The sequence below is a fragment of the Chenopodium album genome, chromosome 3 (assembly GCF_948465745.1).
Source record: "Chenopodium album chromosome 3, dcCheAlbu1.1, whole genome shotgun sequence".
Classification (NCBI taxonomy): Eukaryota; Viridiplantae; Streptophyta; class Magnoliopsida; order Caryophyllales; family Amaranthaceae; genus Chenopodium; species Chenopodium album.
In genome coordinates, this window is record NC_137836.1 from 52,718,947 (window position 1) to 52,731,496 (window position 12,550).

The window sequence follows — 12,550 nt, forward strand, 5'->3', positions numbered from 1 at the left end:
TAACCAACAACTACAAACAATTAACAAAAACAATTAACAACTGCTTCAAATGACAATATCTTAATAAGTATATACAATACGTTACTTTAAATGACAATATACGCTAACCAAATAAAACCTATAATAAATATAAGCTATAATAAAACATAAAGTTTGACATGACAATTATAAAAATAATACTCATTAAACACAATAAACTACGCAGTAATGATGATTAAACATCAACAAAAACAAGTTTTAATAACACCGCAAAAAATTTACTCTAACTGCGTATTCAACCAATTACAGTTGTTAAGTGACTCTAAACTGCAAAGTCAACCAATTACAGTTGTTAATTTATGGATTCAATCGATTGTTATTACAACCAATTGAAAAGTCAATACAAAGAACTAACCCTAGTTGACTCTAACTAAGTGCAAAGTGCAAAGTCAACCAATTACAGTTGTTAATTCACTCTAAACTATAAAGTTGATCAATTAAAGTTGTTAATTGATGGATTCAATCGATTGTTTTCTAATTCAACACGTTCAAGATGGAATGTTAATAATATGAATACTTTCAATATAAAATTTTATTTAGTGTATGTTGTTCATACTTATAATTTTAAAATCCTTTGTTACTTATAAAATTGCTTATAAATCTTAATATTTAATATTGTCATTTGTAAATCAAATATAATATAAACGGACTATTTGCTCATCAACTATCATTACGTTTGGCCACAATGTGTATATGTCAATTACACACCTCCTTGGAGTTCTTTAAAGCTCGATATGCGATGCTATTTCAACGTATTCTCCGATTTGCAATAGTAATACACTTAAAATTGAATACAGTAGTGGAGAGGAGAAGATGATAAATACTGATTCCTTTTCAAGGGGTGATGGTAAATTGAATACAATAGTGGGGCCTTTTAAATATTGATTGCAATGATTTGATTGAAAGTACTATTCAAAATTCAATAGTGTTCTCTATTTTATGTTAAATTGTTGCACATAAAGTCAGTAATAAATAACGAATTTTCTTCAACGTCTCACCGGTCCTGTTACAAGTTCAACAAAACCGTAAAACTTTTTAACATGGTGGATTGTAACATGTTAAATTGTTGCACATAAAGTGACTTGTTGAGTTGTACTAATAAACTACTCAAGTAGCAGGGTGTTATACTAATTATAAAACAATTACCCAATTATAATGTACAATATACTAATTAAAATGATAGTATCCATTTACTAAAGTCAAAGTATATTTGTTTTACTATAAGTATTTATTTATTCGATTCATTTCGTTTAATTTGATATTAGAAATGACAATTACGTAATCATAAGGTACATTAAACTACTTTAGATGACGATAAACGTTAAGAGAAAACCATATATACAATTACAACTTAAAATAAAGCATAATAGTACTAATGGTAATTATACAATAAAGTAGTACTAATGATAAATAAACATCAACAAAACTAACGTTATCATAAAGCCGAACTGTAAAACACTGCAAAAGATGAAAAAATTTATTAGATTTCATATGCATTTGTTTTAATCGTACCAAGACTTACCACCATGCCGGGCCGTCAGAGTCGTCATCAGAGTCAACCATATCCTCGGAATCAGAAGATCCTTGGTACCGGAAAAGTTACCGCTCGCCATGGTTGATGCAAGCATCTGCCAAATTTTCATTGTAATTATCTGGGAGGAGACTCTCTGTGTCTGTCACGGGAAGGTGTTTAAGAATTCTTACTACTACTTCGTCCTCTACTTCATTGATTCTACAAATCATTGACACAAAGCTCTTGTACTCCTCGTCTTCGTCAAACACCTCGTTGAACCCTTTGTTTGAGAATTTTATCCATTTCATGGTTGCTGTAGTTTTCTCTTCATCTAGTTTTCTCTTCATCAATTTGAGTTGAAAACTCACGGCGCAGAGTCACCATTGCCCACACATTTTCTCTATGTGTGGCTTGACACTGAACTAAAACTTCATCCCATTTCTCCAACGGCATGACTAATACCAGTATTTCCTTTGAAACAACTGGCATTTATAGATATGTTCTCTTAACTCACCCAACTGAAATGAAAATGCAATGGTGTATAAGTCAAGCATATAAAAAAGCATAGCAAAGGCTTCACGCCTAAAATAAATAGGATACGTAATCTTGAAAGGCCTTAGATAAGGGTACTCCGGGTGGAACCGTATGTCGTATAAGACATTCCCACTCCGTTCAATCGCAGCAAGCTGATGACTGAACATCATCCTCCGATTTTGTTCCTTGAGGGTAATTTTTGTCAGCTTCATACGGAGATCATCGGGTGCATTTTTTATGCACTCCTGTAAATCCTCAATGTTAACATCAATTTTTGGTTGCCGGTGGGAAGAGGGGCACACGAAATCATAAGAACAATTCTTCAAAGGATTGTCCATGCCAGAATTGCTGTTTGGATTGGATAATTTTGATAATGAAGATGAGGAAAAAGCAGAGCAATGAGGCACGCTGTCTCTCTCTAAATTTATACTGAACAAATGCATTTGATCGGGGAACAATTAGTGTGACTCTGTTTTAGGGGTGAATTCATTGGCGGTAATTGGGTTTTTTTGGGGGAGGGAAAATTTGAGTTTTTTCAAGTTGTAAACTATTGATAAGCGTGAAATTAATCTCCACCACAATTAGCTTGAAGTGACTGAAATATGACTAAATTTGTTTACTTACACGCATAATTTGATTGAAATAAATCTCCACCACAAATTAAAATGATTATTTTAAATGACACGATAATCAATACTCCCTCTTTTCCTTTTTTATATTCCTGTTTGTAAAGCTACACATGAATTAAGGAACTAAAAATAAGTAGTAAAACATATAATCCAAAACATGATTTGATTGAAAATAACAAAGATGGCATGGCATGTCATCAATCCTTTGAAAAAAAATTCAAAACTAACCATATACATGCTCCTATTAAGAAAGTAAGAGTGAGAAAATAAGAGCATCAACAGTCGTGGTATAATTTTATACCACGGTGTGCGGTGTAAATATTCATCCAAAATATGATTATTTTTACTACAATGATGGTGTAAAAGTATACCATGGAATGGTATATACCATCCCATGGGTAAGCATTTGGTTTGGTCCCCGTGTAACATAAACAAACCAGGTCACGCCAAGTGGCCTGGTTATTTGCATTTTAAGAAAAAATTATAAAGTAAATAATTATCTTTGTATATAAATTGATAAGTCCAATCCCTATATGAGTTTAATAATTGTTGTGGAAAGTCGAATAAAGTTTAATAATGTATTTTGGTAATCCTAATTGAGTCAACTCCTAATTGATAGATGAAAGTAAATCCAATTGTAATTTTTATTATTTCAATTGAATCCATTGTAGTTATTACAATCAAATAAAAGGTGATCTAATTGAAAGTATAATTATTATTATTTGTTAGGGTTTAGGGTTTAGTGGTTTAGGGTTTAGGGTTTAGTGGTTTAGGATTTAGGGTTTAGGGTTAGGGGGTTTAGGGTTTAGGGTTTAGGGGGTTTAGGGTTTTAGGGTTAAGGGTTTAGGGTTTAGGGTTTATGGTTTAGTTGAGTGTAAATGTTAAAAGATATAAAATCTAAATGAATAGATTATGAATTCTCAATTGTTACAATTTATACTTATATTAGTATATTAGCATCGGCATGCGTGTCCAAGAGGAATGTAGCAAGTACTTAAAAATGGAGGTAGTAAAAGAGTACATAATCAAAAATTGGAAAAATACAAACTAGTCATGTAAAATATGAACTGAAAAATGTTCAATTATGTACAACTAGGGTAAAATTGTTAATTTGTGATACATAGAGTTACTGGATATAACTTATTACCACCAATTTAGTTCAGTTCAGTTCAGTTCAGTTCAGTTCAGTTCAGTTCAATTCAGTTCACTTCAGTTTATAGTTTTAGGGCCTGAACTCAACTGAACTAAACTAAACTGAGCTGAACTGAACTCAATTGAATAGAACTGAACTCAACTGAACTGAACCCACAAACTTTAAGTGAAAAAACCAAAAGCTTTGTCCTTTCTTGTCGACTGTGTAAAGGTCGATATGCATTCAGAAATACTCCCTCCGTTTTTAAATACTTGCTCCATTTCTCTCTGACACACATGCTGATACTACTCTTTGATCACAAATATCTTTAATTATCAATAAGTATACATTCTAAAAATTAAAAACTAATAATCAACAAGACTACATTTTTTCGTATGTATAAATCATAAACATTAGTCAAAGTAGGACAAATGAATAGTGCAAATAAAAGAAATGGAGTAGGCTCTACTAATCGAGGTCTACGTTTCACCATGTGAAATGTACACTTTCTGACTCGGTTCATTTGTCTTGGTTGGTATGTTCATTATCGTCAATGTGATATATCCATATTGTCATTTTTAACAATCATTTTGTCAAATTACAAATCATTTTGTCAAATTACAAATCAAATTAATTGATATTTAAATCGTAAAAATAATAAACTTGAAAAAATAATAAACATGAAATGACATTTGATGTGATGCAACAGTGAACATAATATAAATAATATTAAAAGGTGACTATAAAATGGAACACCACTCCAAATAAACCAACATGTTGCATTTGCTTGTTTTTTGGATTAAATTCTCCTTAAACCTTGAAGATGATGTCCTCCGAGGTAACTATACTTGTTTCCAAATTTTTGTTTGTTTTATTTTTTTGGCATTATTTTATTTTGATGCGTTTTTTTAACCATATAGATACGTAACATTAGTTGTATGGAGTCTTACCGTGTTTTCCAATTCAACACGTTCAAGATGGAGAAAAAACTCGACTAGTAATTATTAATATTTCAATTACGTTCTATGTAGCATTATTAAAATGCGGAAATTTTATCTTGTTCATATTTTGAATTTTAGGTTGTTCCATCTAAATATCGAGCAACCGTTAGCGACATAAACGGTTATGGGCGTGTGTATCGTGGACTAGATACAACTAAATATTGGACGGTTGTGGTTCGTGATGTGGAGGAGGGCCAAGGTTTTCAAACGACAATTGAAGACGGGTGGTCAACGTTTATAAACGACAATGGTATACTCGTAGGTGATTCTTTGGAATTGTACTACGGGGGTTTAGGAAAATTTTATGTTCGTTTTTATCGCCTAGGTATTGAAATTACAACAAGATTGTCTAACCTAGCTCATGGCCTCTGTAACGAACCCAGTTCCTCTAGTAGGAGGAAAAAAGAAACTTCAAAACAACGAATAGCGGAAATTGAAGCAAAAATGGAAGTCATGCAATCTCAAATCCAATGTAATGCTGTTCGAATAATTGTATCAGACAATGATGTGAAATTCAGTGTCTTAGTAAGTTTGATTTAAACAATATAAAGTTTGATTTAAACAATATAGTGTTTTATTTGACAATATAGTTTTTTATTTCACAATAGATGTAATACCTACTTACAATATAAAACTTAATGATATTTTAATTCTTAAAGGAAATTCCAGTGGATTTTTCTAAGGATGTCTTCGTTGGCATGGGTGATTTTGCACAAGTTGAGGTTTTTGTGGACGACATGAAGTGCAATGCAGAACTGGATATTGTTTATGCCGACGAAGGAGGAGACTTAGAGATAATTTTCGCCTCAATACGGAACGGCGTTAATAAAATGATGAAAAAAGAAAAAATCAAAGTGGGTCACGGGATTGTGCTTATGTATGAAGTCGAAAATCCTTTTGTGTTTCGAATAGCTATTGTTAAGAAATAGGTTTGATTCCAAGACAACCACTAACGATCTATATAATTAATGTATGTGTTTAGAGTAATGCTTAATCTATGTATGTGGATTTCTTATATCTATTGGTTAATGTAATGGTAGGTTATGAAAAAAAAAATATATCTAATGGTAGGTGTATTAGTTTGATATTGTTGCTACTATACTGTTTTAACATTTAATGACTATTTTAAAATTGAAAATGCATATTAATAACAATAATGATATTTAATCATATATGGTACTATGTTAAGGGGAAGAGAGAGTTAATAATCAATTTTTTTAATGACTTGTTTTAATGACTATTTATTTTAATGACTATTTTAATGACTGTTTGAAAATAATACTTTGATTAATAATAATAATAATAATAATAATAATAATAATAATAATAATAATAATAATAATAATAATAATAATAATAATAATAATAATAATAATAATAAAAATAATAATAATAATAATAATAATAATAATAATAATAAAAATAATAAAAATAATAATATTAATATTAATAATAATAATAATAATTACATTTAAGGTACTTATTGTATCTCGGCTTCCGACCAATTTCTTGTAAAGTGATTGACTTTGTAAGGAACTTATTCATAAAATATATGAACTTATTCATAATATAAATTTGGGTTGATTACGCGGGTATTAAGAAAGTTAAATATTGAGAGAATATTGAAAGTTAATTCGCGCCGGGTATGAGAGGGCTTGTGCTGCATCCACATTTCAATCCCAAAGGGCCTTTCATGTGAGGGGGAGTGATAGAGTATATAACATATTCCTGGGCCTCAACCATAAGTTTAAGCTTTTGGTTGAGATGGTCCTCTAATATGGTATCACGAGTCTAGGTTTCTTTCCTAAAAACCCTAATTCTCTCTTCTTCTTTCTTCTTCTGCTCTACTTTTCTTTCCTCCATGGCCGAATCAAGCAAGATTTATCCTGCTACTCTTGTGAACAACATCAAGTCTTGTATCCCCATCACTCTAGATTATGAGGGCAAGCAATTTAACACTTGGTCGACTCTTTTCCAACTTCATTGCCGTGCGAATTTGGTGATCGAGCACATCATTCCACCTTCGGTGGATTCTTCAGCCAAGAAAACCGATCCCACACCTGCTGAACAAGCCTTTACTCAACGCCTTGACGACATCGTTCGACAATGGATTTATTATACCATCTCTCCGGACCTTATGAATTTGATTATTGATAATGATGACACAGCGTTGGATGCGTGGAAACGGTTGGAGGAATTCTTTCTCACTAACAAGTCTGCTAGAGCTTTGCAACTTGATACTCGGCTGGAGCAATTTGATGGCGTCAAGGCATATTGCACTCATCTTAAGTCTCTAGCGGACAGCTTGAAAAATGTTGGGGATCAAGTCTCCGATAATCGTATGACACTTCAGCTTTTGAAGGGTTTGATAGAGGAATATAAGCCCTTTCGAACATCGGTTCGCCATATGAACCCTCTGCCTTCCTTTGATACTCTCCGATCCATGCTCGAGCTTGAAGAGCAAGGTAATGCTACCGACATCACCCTCAACACCCATGAAGAGGCGCTTCTTTCTCATGCCAATTCCACGGGTCAGCAGGGTCAAGGAGACTCCTCGCAGAATTCTTCTCGGGGGCAGCCTCGTACAGGTGGTCGGAAAAACAAGGGCAAGGGCAGTAAAGGGAAAGGTGGTGGCGCACCCGCCGCCGCAAGCCGGAACACCCACCATCAGCCGCCGCAGAACCAACAGCAACGCTTGTCGGGTCAACCCCAGCAGCAGCAGCAGGGCACGCCACAGCAGGCTCCCTGGCTGCTGCCTCCTCCTTGGCCCTATTGGAACCAAGGGTCTTGGGCTATGCCTCCATGTCCCTACCCATCTCAAGGACCAGCCCAGCAGCAGTGGTCCGCAAGGTCCCCTCAGCCCGGAGTTCTAGGGCCTCGTCCTCAACAAGCTTACTATGTGACCTATCCACCTTCTTCTATGGGTTATGCGCCTACCAATATTGAGCAAGCAATGCATACATTGTCTATTCCCGATCCGAATTACTACATGGACACGGGTGCTACGTCTCACGTGACAAATTCCCAAGGTAAATTGTCTTCTTATGTTCAATTAAATAATAGCATGCATAATTCTATTATTGTTGGTGATGGTAGCAAAATTCCAATTAAAGGTTATGGTCACGAATCTCATAATCTAACAAATATAAAGAAGAAAGTAAAAGTATATTGAAAATACAAATTTACATGGGGTTTGTAAAAAAAGAGAGAGAAAGTAATAAAATTACATGGAAAATCAAATTTTTATATGGGGAAGCTAATTTTGCGCAAATATTATTGAAAATTGGTGGATGTTTTAATGCAAATGGGTCATTCTTTTTGGGACTAAAATTAGGCCAAATGGGTCGTTCTTTTGGGGACGGAGGGAGTAACATTGTTTTATTCTTGTAATAGTAATAATCCACTATAGGTCAATAAAGTCACAAGTAGTTTCATCGTTAATCTTACATAAGTACCTGTATTTAAAATGATGACTGTTGACCGCACATTTTGATTTTAAAGGAGGGACCTGGATTTTAACTTATGATTGTTGAACACACATTTTAATTTTCTTGCGTTAGTTGGATTGTAATTGCTATTTTCCAATCCAATGATAATCTAATGAGAATCTTATTTTCCATTCCAATGACTGTAATTTTTGACCATCTAATATCTAATTCTCAATGATGAATCTGTTGAACATCTAATTTTAAGCATGCTCTTCTCAGAACAATTTACATCTTTCTATGTGGCGCATGGTCTAGTCATTTCAATATACTTATTTTCAGAATTGATTCTGTTATTGTAAATTGAAATTTTTAATATGGTAATTCTTAAATTGTTAAAATTAAAAAGTAAATCGATATGCACGGTCTTGTCATTTCACCATACTCCTATTCAGTATATTTTTTTTATTGTATTTTATAATTTCTTATTCCAATGACATTTTTATTTTTGTCATCTTGTGTTTGTTTTGCAACATATCATCACAACAACATATACCTCTATAAATACTTCTAGTAATACTGTGTAGACTTGCGCTCTACACACTACATAAACTTCCTATTACTAAACAAGCACAAACCCAGAAAACGCTATGGAAAACCGATATCATCAAAGTAGGCCTATTTAGCCTTCTGGAGGCCATGGGGTTGATGCTCCAGAAGACATTACTTTGTTTGAACCAAACACAAACACAAAAAGTGAGATGGACTTCAACAAATTTAAGTATGGTGTGGTGAAGGAGAAGAATGGCATGGTCGAAGTGGAGTTTATAGACGATGATGACATTCGTGCTATACTAAGGAATCCTGAAGGTGTGTGGCCAAAAAACCTAGAAAAGTTGCAAATGATTGACCATGAAGGTAACATTTACCCAGCTCATGTTCCAAATTTTTATGATATGTGTGGTTTAGTTGATTTCCCTAGTATTTTTAACTCCAAACTTGGATCATATGACTATAACGAGTTGAACACTGTTTCTAAGATTGTTCCTACATTCATAGTAGACCAAGTTCCCTGAATTTCAATCAAATGTCCAATTTATCGTTTGATATCAAAACCCTCATTTATCAGAATTGGATTTGTAACTGATTCACTAGTTGTCTTTCATGTTCATGGTGAAATGACAAGTGTTGAATTTCTTGTTACTTCTTCCCATTTCATGACTCGATATCCTGCTTCACGGTACTACAGTATCCGTTTTACTGTTAGCAATGAACCCCACGTTCGACCACTACCAGTAGGAACGCCAATAGTAGTGTGGAATGTTAGGGATGTTGCACGCCCTTCATTTAAGAGAAACCTTAAGATGATCACTAAGAAACACAAACCGGCTGTTATAATCATGACTGAGACGCGTAGTAGCGACGCTAAATGGATGACACTATACAATGAGCTCATAGCTGCTACAATGCATGAGACCGGGAAAGAAGGCCTAGGTCTTTTTGGCGGAGTGAGCGTTCTGTGGGAAAAGGGGAGTGTGGACTGTGAGACTGGGTGGTGTCTTGGTTGGACAGACAGCGAGGTCCTAGGGTTTGGTTCAATTAAGGTACACACATTCCTTTGTTATTTAACAATGTTATGATTCATTGTTACGACTATTCTAATACTTCTAAAACAATTATACAGGCAGCTGAAGCGGGCACATCTGAAGCGTCGAGATCTTAGTCTGACGCCGGGGTAAAGACTTCTCTATCAGCATTATTGGAAGGGCTCTCATCATTATGTAACTTTATATTGTCATCTTCTTAAATTAATTTGTAATAGTTTTAGTATGGGTTTGGTGAAGACAATTTCTCTCTAGCATGTATGATTGTTAAATAACTTATGTATTCTAAGCTTGGTAGTAGTAGTAAGAACATTATTTCGGCATGTGATTGAACTATTTTGCAGTGTGGATTATGTTTTTTAAATTTAGAACTAAACCTAGTTATTTTTAGTTGCCAATTTGAAAATTATAGTTACCAATCAATAAATCAGAAATCACAGTTCATTTTGACAATATAAAAGATGTTTAATGACAATACAATATATTACACAAACCATAAAATTAAGTTATTGTTATTAATAAACAAAAGCAAACAAAAAGAAAACATTAACAATAAGCAAAAGGAAACAGTGATTATAATAATAGTTCAAGGGATCTATTCCGATTGAAAAACAGAGTTCCAATTGCTTGATTTTCCAAATGTAGTTATCAAAAGAAGGGAACTAGACCCCAGGAAAAGGTTTTTCAACCCCATCAGCGTTAAATACAGTAAATCGCAAAGAACTATCACCTGCGTATACAATAAGCATTCGATCATCGGTTTCCAAATCATTGTTTTGAACGAAGTCTTCCCACCCAAAATCAATGTATATATCCCAACCACCGTCTTCAGATTCGGGTTCTTGGCGGACCAATGTGGCGAGCCACGGCTCGACAACGTTCCCACGATGGAGTTCAATTCCAAAAAACCCATCTTCGAGAACGTCCTTAAAGTATTGAGGAAGATGCTGCAAAGTACAATTGCAAACGTTAGTATGTGTAGGAATTACAAAATATTGTAAAACCATAAACAATTTGAGTTAAGAAAGGAAAGAAACAAATACATACCATTCTTTCAAAGTGAACACCATGATTGAATTGCAGAATAATACTTGGTACAATCAAGTTAGCCATGGTTATGTTGATATCTTTTTCCTATAACTGTCATATGTATATATTGAAGTGTAGAGGTATTCGATTATATAATATTTTGTAATTCCAAATGAAGGGTCGTCTAGGGAATCGAGATTAAGCATATCCTTCAATTAATATTGCAATTAATAGTGGGTGTAAATTTTAAAGACATAACTTTATACTAGTTTCTTTATATTGTGTTAAATTTTTTAATATTTGATTAAATTTGCTTCCGATTTGATACTGTTATGGATACACCTATTATTTGCACCAATTTGCACACATCTGCATTAAAAAACATTCCAATATAGTTTTACTTCTTTTATTGTAATGTAATTTTCTTAATACTCGTAAACTCAACCGAAAAGATTACTAATTATTTTATTAATAATAAGACCATTACATAAAAACCTAATAATAATAATAAAAACCAAATGACGTTCATTTAAATAAAATGACAATTACATAAAAACCTATGACATTACCAATAATAATAAGATATTTTTAAAAACAAACACGTAAGGCTAAAATCTTAATATCATATCAAACTATATGCTTGATGTTCTAAATACAATGAGTCTGATACGTTGGATCTTTACCTATACATATTGAAGGACAACTTAAAGAGATAAGTCGGCTGTTAAAGAACAGCCAAAGAAAAATCTGCTTTTGCTGTTCTTCAACAGCCGACTTATCTCTTTTAATTGACCTTCTTCAACAGATAAAATTCCAACGTATCTTATCCTTCATCAAAGAACACAGGCCGGGTAGAAGGAACGTCAGCCCCAAGTAGGGTCACTTGCCATGCACGGCCCGTCTTCCCACATTTAACCCTGACTCCATTTGAATAGCGAGAAAGCAAATCTCTCCAGTCAGCAGGGAGCGCCTGCACAATTACAATCGTTCCTTAAATAACACATGCAAGTACAAATAATTTGATAATAACATTAAGTGAAGTACTTCTTACAAGATGGTTCATCATGTGGTCCTTGTAGGTTATGGTAGTGCATGCCATACCTTCATAGCCCTCCTCCATTTTTTTGCTTGATTGATAAGAGATATAATCTAAGAATGAGAATGCGTTGATGTAAAGATAAAATCTATTCTTAAATAGTAAAGAGGATAACAACATGGGGAATGCCAATAACACCGGATGACAACTGGAATTAGATTGGGTGCAATGAATTTTCGTCAAACATGGGAACACTAAACAAGAGTTGACAGTGTTCATTTTCCAGGATGACAGTAAAACGAGTTCCCTTTGACCATTGTGAAATCAAAATCTTTTCAAATTATAATTATTATTATTATTATTAGTATTATTATTAATATTGTCATTACAAATAAAAAATTATGAATATTATGGTCACGAGTACTGTTATTGATACTTTTTTTAGTGACAATTAAATATCGGTCTTATTATTATTTTTATTTTTATTTGTAATATTATTATTTGTATAGGATATGTTCAAGATATGTTCAAGAAATTAGGTCGGATTTATTATTATTATTATTATTTATTATTTTTTTCATTATTATTATTTTTTATTATTATTTATT